Source organism: Bos taurus, chromosome 21, assembly GCF_002263795.3.
Source record: "Bos taurus isolate L1 Dominette 01449 registration number 42190680 breed Hereford chromosome 21, ARS-UCD2.0, whole genome shotgun sequence".
Lineage (NCBI taxonomy): Eukaryota > Metazoa > Chordata > Mammalia > Artiodactyla > Bovidae > Bos > Bos taurus.
Window position 1 is genome coordinate 39,188,956 of NC_037348.1, and position 12,867 is coordinate 39,201,822.

At 38.2% G+C, this 12,867-nt stretch overlaps 1 pseudogene; it reads right to left on the reverse strand.

Annotated features, from left to right (window-relative positions):
- Nucleotides 1-4,050: 4,050 nt before the first annotated feature.
- LOC781164 (tubulin alpha-1B chain-like) lies at nucleotides 4,051-5,658 on the reverse strand (annotated as a pseudogene).
- Between the last annotated feature and the right edge of the window lie 7,209 nt (nucleotides 5,659-12,867).

Consider the following 12,867-nt stretch of genomic DNA (forward strand, 5'->3'; position numbering starts at 1 on the left):
TGGATCCATGTAGCAAAGATCACTGACTTTCCTGCCAGTTAATTGTCTTACATGAGCTGATCTAAAGACCAAAGTCCATTTTCTATGCCAAGTGGAAAGGAGAGCTGTAGCTGTTTCTACTAAAGCAGCTAATTAAGTTTCTCTTCCAAAACACTCTATGTCCTTTAGTCCTATTACATTAGCACATGCTTATAAGCGTGTTACAGATGTGCTTCATTTTATGCAACTGATGTTTCTGAAAAGTCAAGGATATTTAGAACCCATCTGAGGAGCAGTGAAGGTTTCAGGTTAAAGAAACCTATGCAAAAATAATTTTGTCAAATGAAACATTCTGAGGTAAACACCTCTCCTCTAACAGATAAAATTTTTATAAAATCATTGTGGGAACACAAACATAATAATACACCATAAAGCTGAAGAAACATTGGCAAGACGAAGCCTGCAGCATAAGAAAAGAAAGAAAAAAGGCAGAGTCAAAAGAAACAGGACACACAGATTTAGTAAATTAATAATGAGGACAATGGAAGGGAAGAATCTCACCTTCAGAAAGCAAACCCACCTAAGACAGATCGTCAAGGAATTTCAGAAATCATCTGAGGTGATAGTGAACCACTAAGGAAGCCATTTAAGAGAAAAAAAGCCTCTTGTGTAGTCTAACCAAGTGGGAAGTATCCATATGAAAGATTTCCTCTCTCACTTAGTGCATGCACTAGAAAAAGCATTCCTGAAGTTAACTAAAGTATCAATTTTTAAGTTCTAAGTCTTTCCAACTAAAGAGTAAACAGCATGATAAATGTTATGCATTTTTAAGTTCTCTGGCAACCACTGGATTGAACAAACTAAACAAGTATAATTTCCCTGAAAACCCTTACTTTTGAGTTTAAGCATGTTATCATATATGGTAAAGCTTCAATAGAAAGATACAGTGTTTCCCCAATTTAAGTCATTGAAATTTTTGCTAAAATTATTTTCAGGAATTAAAGATAAGAGCATCACAAATGACCAAAAGTTATGTTAAAATACATGAAAAATGATAGAAAAAAATGACACAAGGAAACAGGAAATAATTAAATATAAATATTTTATTAAATTTGATTTAGAATATTTATGTGAAACTTCCTAGGTGGCTCAGTGGTAAAGAATCTGCCTACCAATGCCGGAGACCCAAGAGACATGGCTTCGATTCCTGGGTCGGGAAGATCCTCTGGAGTAGGAAATGGCAACGCACTCCAGTATTCTTGCCTGGATGGACAGAGGAACCTGGCAGGCTACAGTCCATTGGGTCACAAAGAGTCAGACACAACTGAGCAACTAAGCACAGCACAGTTCAGGACACATGGCTAGTGTAGAATAATGGCTGTTCTTGACAAGGTTATGGAGAGGAGAGGAAAGGTGCCACGTGCCAGTTGGAAAAAGCCATGGGCTTTATTACTGCTAAAGGTACCAAATTATTAAGAAGTATATGGACAAATGATGAATATATGCCTGTTTGACATCCTTCAGATTAAATTTCAATTAAGGAATATGGTCACAAGCTTCAATAAGGTTTGAGCAAGAAGAACAAACTAGAAATAAAAAAGGTCTAAATCTGAAGTCTTTCCAAGCTATTACAGTTTTCTTAGCATATCCCAAATATCAAACACTTTATAAGATGTTCTTCACTATCTATATGCATTGCTGTTTCATACACCTAGAAGTTTCAGCACATAAGTTTTATTATGAAGACTTCAAACTTTTCAGTTACCACCTACAGATAGGATCCTATTTTAGTGAACACACAACCAATGTGCTTTGTGGTCTTAAACCAGATTTTTTTCAGGTTTTGACTTAAACACCTGAGTGGAAATTTGAGAAGAGATGAGGAGTTGATGGGTTCCATTTTTACCACTTGGGAGATTTTCAGTAAGCAATTGAATATTCACATCTGAAGTTCAAAAATAAGATGAGCTAAAAATAAATCTTTGGGGTTCATTAACAAATGATGGGAACTGAAGCCAAGAAAGTACTGAAGATTATTCAGATGGGCTATTCAGAGGACAAGTGTAAAGTGATATGAGAAAAAGTCTAAGAAACAATAAACACCTTGAAGAAAAAAGAACTCATTATTTAATGCTAAGCCAGAAGAAAGCAAGAATTTCTTATTGAATGACTACTTTTCAAAGCCTGTTCTGTATGAAGCTGTATCATTTTACTGCCTTTCATTTTAAGTTCATTTTCACTTTACAAATCACACAGCACACAGACCCATACACAAACACAGATTTCATAATTGTGGTTATGGCACAACAAATGTTTATGAAATATTTACTATGTACCAGATACAGTGCTAAGTTTTTATATAAGTTCACTCATTTAATCTTCATAACAGCCTCTGTGGCCATGTAACAAACTAACAGAAAACTTGGTTATTTTACAACAATAGCCATTTATTATATTTCTTGATTAATGAAATCAAGTCAAGGGATCAGGTAGGGGATAAGTATCATACTTAAACTCCACATGAAGTCAGCTGAGGTCACTAGATGATATTCAGCTGGTCTGGATTTAACATAATTAGCAAAACTAAAATTTTGGGTAGTTTGAAAGACAAGTAAATTGTTAAAATATTACTGGGCACAGAGCACTCATAGATTTAACAGAGGACACAAGCTTTGTCAACATACAACCCTCAAAAAGTTTTATTTTAGTGAAGGGAATGAAGGCAATAACCTCAGCACAAAATCATTATTATGTATTATGAATCAAGTACTGTGGAATATCTATGGCACTTCAGAGGAAGAAAATAGTCTGATCTGCACTGATCCTCTATATGGAATGTGTCCTCTGCCATCATGACTACCTCAAATGTCACAGCCTCCTGAAGGCATTCCTGAATCTCCAAACTCTCTGCCCTTGAACCTCTGTTGTTACACTGTTTACATTTATCTCAGGATACTCACTTTACCTCATGTTTTATGTAGTTATGTTTGCCCTTTTCTAATCTCCTCTCCTCTATTAACCAGACCATTTGTCTTACTCATCTTTAGCTCCTATCACATAAAACAGAAAAAAAAAAAGAATCAATAATTATGAACTAATTTTGAATATGAACCTATTAAAGAATTATTGAGTGTCCACTTAAACTGTTGATTATCTACTATATACCAAGAACTAGGTATAGAGAGTTTAATAAAACATGTGTGTGGCATGCTAAGTTGCTTCAGTCATGTCCAACTCTGTGTGACCCAATGGACTGCAGCCTGCCAGGCTCCTCTGTCCGTGGGGATTCTCCAGGCAAGAATGCTGGAGTGGGTTGCCATGTTCTCCTCCGAGGGATCTTCCCAATTCAGGGATCAAACCCACGTCTCTTCTGTCTCCTGCATTGGCAGGTGGGTCCTTTATCACTAGCACCACTTGGGAAGCCAATAAAACATGGTCCGTGTACAAGAGTTGACAATGTAGTTGTCAATTAGATCCAAATTAGAGTTCAAGGATTCACACTATTACAATTAAGGCACCCATGATAATGTCTTGAATCCAATTTAAAGTGAAAGATTTACCTAACACAAATTTTATAACTTCATTTTTTACAATTTACAAAGACCTAAACACTCAAATAATCTTACATTAGGAATCTTTCTTCTTCTTTTTTTTTTTTTTTTGCCCAATTAGGGGAAAAGCTCTTCCCTCATCATCAAGGAGTGTTACTTGCAATTTTTAAAAACAGATTAAAATTGGTGAGTAGAAAACTAAGTAGGCCAAGGCTGAAAATAAACGTTAACATTTGACTGAAAACAGCATCAGAATATCAATGGTAGATCAATATCCTTATTAACAAAAGTATGTTACTTAAATTCTATTTCATCTGCCCTTTGTATTTATCACAATACATTTTATCCTTAAAGTGATATATAAATTTTCAGATTCCTGTATCAAAACTTTAACATGATTTATGAAAAGCAAGCATGAGTTTGAGTGAACTCCGCGAGTTGGTGATGGACAGGGAGACCTGGCGTGCTGCAGTTCATGGGGTCACAAAGAATCGGACACGACTGAGCGACTGAACTGAACTGAACTGATGAAAAGTAAATCTTGCTATTTTCAATTCACAGTGCTTTTTGTCTTTCTTAAAATTTTTGCTTTTGAGACAGAAGTCTTAAAGGTACACATGGAAAAGCAATACGTGATCACCGTTGAAAGCTAAGACAATCTAGTCAGAAAGTTTTTACACCTGTCAGCTAATGCTGATGCTCTGAGTATGACATGCTGCAGGGCTTGAAGAAATGGCAATTAGTATTACTCCTTCTTCCTTTCCCTCTCCTTCAGCAGAATCCATACCAACCTCCTCATAATCCTTCTCAAGGGCAGCCATGTCCTCACGGGCCTCAGAAAACTCTCCTTCCTCCATGCCTTCACCCACATACCAGTGAACAAAGGCATGCTTTGCATACATCAGGTCAAACTTGTGGTCCAGGTGAGCCCAGGCCTCAGTGATGGCTATGGTATTGCTCAGCATGCACACAGCTTGCTGTACTTTGGCCAGGTGTCCACCAGGTACCACAGTAAGAGACTGATAACTAACGCCAACCTTGAAGCCAGCGGGGCACCAGTCCACAAACTGGATGCTGCACTTGGTCTTGATGGTAGCAATGGCAGCATTGACATCTGTGGGAACTACATTACCACAGTACAAAGTAGCAAGCCATTTACCATGGCGAGGGTCACATTTCACCATCTGGTTAGCTGGTTCAAAGCAAGCATTGATGATCTCTGCTACAGAAAGCTGTTCATGGTAGGCTTTCTCAGCAGAGATGACGGGGCATGTGTGGCCAGTGGGAAGTGGATGTGGGGATAGGGCACCAGGTTCAGGTTGGTCTGAAACTCTATCAGATCCACGTTCAGGGCTCCATCAAACCTCAGGGAAGCAGTGATGGAGGACACTAGCTGTCTAATAAGGTGGTTAAGATTTGTGTAGGTTGGGCACTCAGTATCAAGTTTTCTATGACAGATGTCATAGATGGCCTCATTGTTTACCATGAAGGCACAATCAGAGTGCTTCAGGGTGGTGTGGGTGGTGAGGATAGAGTTGTAGGGCTCAAATACAGCTGTGGAAAGTGGGGGTATGGCTCAACTCCAGCTTGCACTTCTTGCCATAATTGACAGAGAAATGTTTCATCAGCAAGGAGGTGAACCCAGAACCAGTTCCCCCATCAAAGCTGTGGAAAGCCAAGAAGCCCTGAAGATCTGTGCACTGGTCAGCCAGTTTCTGAATTCAGCGCAAGACAAGGTCAATGATCTCCTTGCCAATGGTGTGGGGACCTTGGGCATGGTTATTGGCAGCATCTTCTTTGCCTGTGATGAGCTGCTCAGGGTGGAAGAGTTGGCAGTAGGTGCCAGTTCAAACCTCATCAATGACTGTGGGTTCCAGATCTACAAACACTGTGCTGGTCACATGCTTGCCAGTGCCTGTGTCACTGAAGAAGGTGTTGAAGAAGTCATATCCTCCCCCAGTAGTCTTCTCGTTGCACCTCTGGCCATTGGGCTGGATGCCATGCTCCAGACAGTAGCACTCCCAGCAGACATTACTTATCTGGACACCAACCTGGCCAAGGTGGATGGAGATGCAGTCATACATGGTGGCTACAGGTCAGCAGGCACAGGCAGCAGGAGCAGACACCAGCTCACAGTTGCCATCCCCAACAAGCTAAGAGTCGAGGTAAGTAATGCACTGTCACAATGCTTTAGTAAATGAGGGTGTTTTCTTATTAAATCAGCAATAATAATTTTCTAACTCAAAGGCTAAAAATTCAGGGACTGCTTAATGACTTTTGCACATAATAAATTATTTTAGTGAGCATGATAAGTTCTAATTTATACTCTATTAATCAATTGGAACTCAAGGTGACCTTCCATGAAAAACAAATCCGCAAATTAAACAATTCTTTCAAACAAACAAACAAAATCTTTTCTGTTCATTTCCCTTAACAATGGACTGGCTCACAGCTACTTTAAGTTTTCTACTGGCTCATATCAAAATAAAACCTAAAGAAAATCAATGAAAATTCAGCCAGAATAAAATATAAAATTATTATAAAGTTTAAAGAGTTAATTTTTGCAGAGAGATTTGAATTGTAGCAATAAAAGTCTTTAAGTACACATAAATAATTTCTACCTGAAAAAATTTTTTTTAATATTTTATTTATTTATTTGATTGCACTGGGTCTTAGCTGTGGCATGTGGGATGTTCTAGTTGCGGCCTATGGGATCTAGTTCCCTGACCAGGAATTGAACCTGGACCCCCTGCATTGAGAGCACAGGCCTTAACCACTGGACCATTAATGAACTCCCTCTACTTGAGAAATGTAGGCATATGCTACTAAGCATAGATGATAATCACTGAGAAGGGAATTCTTGTTTTTTCTGGCATCTTTATATACACAAAATATAAATTTGATTATAATAGAATAATTATGAGAATAATTATCCAACACAAGTGGATATTATTCTCTGTTCTTTTAAACTACAGAGTATGTATTAGTAATTCTCTGGTGACTTTCCCCTGAGACGTTGCCTACACTCAATTATTTTAAAAGAAGACACATTAGAAGATATCTATTAAGCAATGCTCAAACAGAGCCCTGATTCAGGAAGAAAGGACATTAAAATGTGCTTTAATCTACAAGAACTTATTTTTCACTGTAGAGTTAGAAGAAGCTGGCTCTTTTCCCTCTAAAAAAGGGGGAGACTAGAAACAGAGTCACAAGACATAGGAAACTCACAGAACGTTAATATTGCTTCCTATCCTCCTGAGGGGCTTCGCAGCTGGTGCTAGTGCTAAAGAATGCGCCTGCCAGTGCAGGAGCCATATAAGACATGGGCTCAGTCCCTGTTGGGAAGATGTCCTGGAGAAGGGCATAGCAATCCACTCCAGTATTCTTGCCTGGAGAATGCCATGGACAGAGGAGCCTGGAAGGCTACAGTCCAGAGGGTCACAAAGAGTCAGACATGACTGAAGCAACTTAGTGCACATACACATCCTCCTGAGACCCAGTAAGTTAAAAAAAATAGTGGAGAGGATCTTATTCAAAGAAAGATTATAATTTCTCACCATTATTAGCAGAATATAATAATGCACACCCAGTGTGAAAAAATAACAAACGGTGTTATTATTTCTCCAGTTTAAGAGTCCACACAGGAACTGTATCAATCCTTACCCTTTTCAAGAGATAAAGATACATCATCAGGAAATCTCAATGTGATCAACAGAAATGGCACAGGTCAAAAAGTCAAGACTGTCAGCTGTTGACTAAAATGTATTTTCCTTTTATTCCTAGACACAAAACTAAACAAAAATTTCCAGCCTTGTGTGACTATTTTTCTCCATAGAATAAAATGTGACACGTGCCTCTAATGGATCTAAGTCTTAGGACCATGACTATGCCTCTACCATGCTATCTTTCTCTTTCTCACCCCAAAGCCACAGAGACTCCATTTCTACCATGCAAAGAATGACAATCCTAAGGGTATGATTGGGCAACCAATGGAAAAAACTTGTGTCTCTGAATAACCTCATGGAGCAGAGTTGAACCTTTCAGTTTGGGCTGTTATTTAAAAGAGAAGCCAGATTCCATCTTCTTTAATGTATCGACTCCTTGTTCTCTTTGCCATAGCATCCTGAGTGCATACATACTCAGTTGCTTCAATCATGTCCAACTCTTTGTGATCTTATGGATTGTAGCTTGCCAGGCTCCTCTGTTTATGGGATTCCCCAGGCAAGAATACTGCAGTGGGTTGCCATGCCCTCCTTCAGGGGATCTTCCCAACTTGGGGATCAAACCCACATCTCCTGCATCACAAGTGGATTCTTTACTCACTGAGGCACTTGGGAAGCCTGCCATAGCATTCTAGTCTTAGACTGCTGCTGCCAAGTCGCTTCAGTCGTGTCCAACTCTGTACGACCCCATGGACTGCAGCCTACCAGGCTTCTCCGTCCATGGGATTCTCCAGGCAAGAACACTGGAGTGGGTTGCCATTTCCTTCTCCAAGTCTTAGACTAATAGAGACAAATATTTCCTGTTCACTGAAATTGTCTAAGAAATACATTATCAGTACTTTGATTCATTATTCTTGATCAGCATAGGTCTGATCTAATTGAGAGTAGCCAGGCATCCACATATCCAAACATAAGCAATCTTTAAAAAGAACAAATTCTGCTAATGTAACTCAAGTATAGTGATGATACCTAAATTCAACAACTATAGATAATCTAACTTCATGATTGGACTTTATATAAAGACTTGGGGCTTCCAAATTACTGAAGGTCAGAGTCTGGTGATCAATAAAAGATCAATTTTAAAAAGACTTTATAAAGTGACATTTGACATTTAAAAAAATCATTTAAATCTTTTTTCAACGAGAAGATATTTAATTGAGAGTAGCCAGGCATCCACATATCCAAACATAAGCAATCTTTAAAAAGAACAAATTCTGCTAATGTAACTCAAGTATAGTGATGATACCTAAATTCAACAACTATAGATAATCTAACTTCATGATTGGACTTTATATAAAGACTTGGGGCTTCCAAATTACTGAAGGTCAGAGTCTGGTGATCAATAAAAAATCAATAAAAGATCAATTTTAAAAAGACTTTATAAAGTGACATTTGACATTTAAAAAAATCATTTAAATCTTTTTTCAACGAGAAGATATTTAATAACAGTTTGCTTTTATTTTATGGTTTGTATAAAATATAGGTAAATTACCCTGCACCTAATTTATGATATTTCTACACACTTACTCAAATCTACCTTGCTTCCTCACAAATGCCCAGATTTCTTTTAATAGAGTAAAATGTCTATTAAAGGGAAGATAAGATTCTAGATAATCTTCTGAGAAGGAAAAACAATTTGAATTTATATCCCATTATAAAAGATTGATTTCATATATTTTTCCAAAAATATTTTTTATTGAAGGATAGGGTACATGTGAAAGTTGGAATATAAAGCTGAATGCTGCAGAATTGATGCTTTTGAACTGTGGTGTTGGAGAAGACTCTTGAAAGTCCCTTGGACAGAAAGGAGAGCCAACCAGTCCATCCTGAAGGAGATCAGTCCTGGGTGTTCATTGGAAGGATTGATGTTGAGGCTGAAACTCCAATACTTTGGACCTGATGCGAAAGAGCTGACTTATTGGAAAAGACCCTGACGCTGGGAAAGATTGAGGGCAAGAGGAGATGGGGATGACAAAGGATGAGATGGTTGGATGGCATCACCAACTCAATGGACATGGGTTTGGGTGGACTCCGGGAGTTGGTGATGGACAGGGAGGCCTGGCGTGCTGCAGTTCATGGGGTCACAAAGAGTCGGACACATCTGAGGGACTGAACTGAACTAAGGGTACATGAAAAGTAGAAATGAGTGAGGTATTTCTTAGAATGAAAACCTGTACTTAATCTACTTTTAATTTAATCTAGAGTTGATTGATTATACTGCAAATAAAATGATAATGAAAAGAAATCAATAGATAAACTAAATAAAAGGCCAACAAAGAAATGTAGTATTGTTAATAGCAGATGTATGATTATAATTACAGTAGAAATCAGTTTTATATTGAAGCAGCTAATATTTTTTTTCTAGAGTTCATATAAGGAAACCAGTCTTCTCCCTGAAATTCATCCCTCTTCAGTTCAGTTCAGTTCAGTTCAGTCGCTTAATGATTATTTTGTTAAATTGGCAAAAATATAGGATATTTAATATCTCTAAGACAGTTTCCTTATTTGTAAAATAATAAAAATAATACCTACATTATAAACTCACTGTAAGGTTAAAAAAATTACCTAAGTGAACTGTCAACACAATTCCTACTATTCATAGAAATTCAATAATTTTTTCTCTTTTTTAATTCTTTCATTGTTTTGTAAAATGCTAAGTTCCTCAGGTACAAAGTTCCTCTGGTACTTGTCTGAGCCAAATACCAGAATCTAGCAAAAAATATTGTACAATTACTTTGAATGTACTAACTTTGTTTTGCCAGCTTTTTATTATAATAATAATAGCTAATGAGAATTTCCTAACCCTAGTGGTCTAGTGGTTAGGAATCGGTGCTTTCACTATAGCTACCTGGGTTTGATCCTGGTCGGGGAACTAAGATCCCACAAGCCACATGGAATGGCCAAAAACAAAAACCTAACAGTTGAAGAAAGCTTACAATTTTATGCCATAATCTTTAAAAGGCTTTATAGATGTAGAAACTGAAATTCAGGTAGGTTAAATTTCCAAAGGTCACATAGCTAGTAATTTGGAGAGCTGGAGTTTTCAAGTAGGAAATCAAACTCCAGAGCACAAGTCTTCACTCATTATCTTATACCGCCTGTCAATGTTATTTTCATAATATCTGACTGAATATAAAATAGACAATCCCATTTTTAAAATTATTATCTAACAGTTCTTAAAAAGATCCACTTTGACTTCTCTTTATAAACCCTATATTGTACCCAACCCTCTATTCATAAAATTTTTATTTCATTATTGCCCTTAAAATGTTTATCAAATATTGCCATAGTTAACCTAAGAGTCAACTTTCTTATGACAAGTTTTATGAAGGAGATTTAGAAATTATCAAACATTAGAGCTAAAGGGCAGAGAAGGCAATGGCACCCCACTCCAGTACTCTTGCCTGGGAAATCCCATGGATGGAGGAGCCTGGTAAGCTGCAGTCCATAGGGTCGCTAAGGGTCAGACACGACTGAGCGACTTCACTTTCACTTTTCACTTTCATGCATTGGAGAAGGAAATGGCAACCCACTCCAGTGTTCTTGTGTGGAGAATCCCAGGAACAGAGGAGCCTGGTAGGCTGCCATCTATGGGGTCGCACAGAGTCGGACACAACTGATGCGACTTAGCAGCAGCAGCAGAGCTAAAGGGAGTTAAAAAATTGACTCTAGATTGAGCATGACTCAATCATTTAGAACATATTAAAGGCTTCCCTGGTGGCTCAGACAGTAAAGAATCCACCTGAAATGGGAGAGATCTGGGTTCAAACCCTGGGTTGGGAAGATCTCCTAGAGAAGGGCATGGCAACCCACTCCAGTATTCTTGCCTGGAGAATCACATACACAGAGGAACCTGGAAGGCTGCATTCCATGGGATCGCAGAAAAGCAACTTAGCACCCACACAAAGGATGAACATTAATTACTCTACCTAGCCCATCATCTTACAAAATTAACTGTTTAAATTATGATTTTTCACAATGATCTTCAAGTCTCCTAAACTCAATGTTTTTTCCACTATGAAATCTTTCTTTTCTTAAGGTTTTGTGAAACTGGACATTATTCCAGGAAAGTAGTGTCTTAATGAACAGTGACATTCCTTATTGAACAGAAAATTAGACAAAAGAAACAGACTAGGTTTTAATTATAAGCTGTTCCATATATTAATTTATTTTAGTGCTTTAAAGTTTATCTTTCCATTATTTTCTGGATTCCATTATTTACTTAGAGAGGATAGTTGTCATTCTTATTTTACCTTTATTAGCTCCTGTGAGGGCAATATACCTTTTTTTTTTTCCATAGATGTTTTCTTTCAAAAAGAAAAGTTTTCTTTTTGTCTTTGGTTTTCAGAAGTTTTATCATGATTTGCCTAGATGAGTGTGCTCCGTAACAAGAGGAGCCACTGCAATGAGAAGGCTGCATACCACTCACTGCAACTAGAGAAAGCCTGTGCAAAAGCAATGAAGACCCAATGCAGCCAAAAATTTAAAAAAATAAAATAAACAAAAAAAGAAGCCTTTTATAAATATAGAATTAATACATAAGTGAGAAAAAAAAGTAGGAGAGATATTATCAACCAATTAAGACATATCAAAAGATTACTAGAGGCTGGAAAGTGCCAGAAAGACAATTGTCTAAATGAAATTAAAAATAAATTAGAAAATAAAGTTGAGCCCTTCTTCTAGAGTCTAAAGCAGAAATGTAAAGAGTCAGGAAGTACTAGGGAAAAGATGAGTTATAAGGGACCATCATAGAAATCCAACACCTGAATAACAGAAATTCAGAAAAAATGAATGAAGAAAAAGGAGAAGAAAGAGAAATAACAGACCAATTCTTTACAGCTGAAATATTTGAGTGTTTAAAGTACAAAGTAGAAGATGGTGGAGGAATAAGACAGGGAGACCACTTTCTCCCCCACAATTCATCAAAAGAACATTTGAACACTGAGAAAATTCCACAAAACTACTTCTGAATACTGGCAGAGTACATCAGGCACCCAGAAAAGCAGCCCATTTCTTCAAAAGGAGGTAGGAAAAAATATAAAAGATAAAAAGAGAGACAAAAGAGGTAGGGATGGAGCTCCATCCTGGGAAGGGAGTCTTAAAAAAGAGAGAAGTTTCCAAACACCAGGAAACACTCTCACTGCCAAGTCTAAGGCAAGCCTTGGAACCACAGAGGGCAACATAACCGGGAGGAAAAATAAATAAATAATTAAAACCCACAGATTACGAGCCCAACGGTAACTCCCCCAGCAGAGAAGCAGCGCAGGCACCTGCATCTGCCACTAGCAAGCAGGGGCTGGGCAGGAAGGCGCAGGTTGCATTGCTTAAAGTAAGGACGGGGCCTGAATGCCCCGAGGGCAATCTGAGCGAACTAACTTGGTATAGCAAACCAGACTGTGGGATAACCACCACGCAAAAAGCCCTAACCTAAGACACAGTCAGGCCCACTCACAGAACAAAGGACTGAGCAGAGCTAGCCGGCTGCAGGCCAGCCCATCCCCCTCCAGAGACAGGTAGGCGAGGGCAGCCAGAGCCAGAAGGGTGCAATTGCGACCCCAGAGAGGCATTATCTACCAAACTGCAAGCAGGCTTCATTGCTAACCAAGACTTCTTGG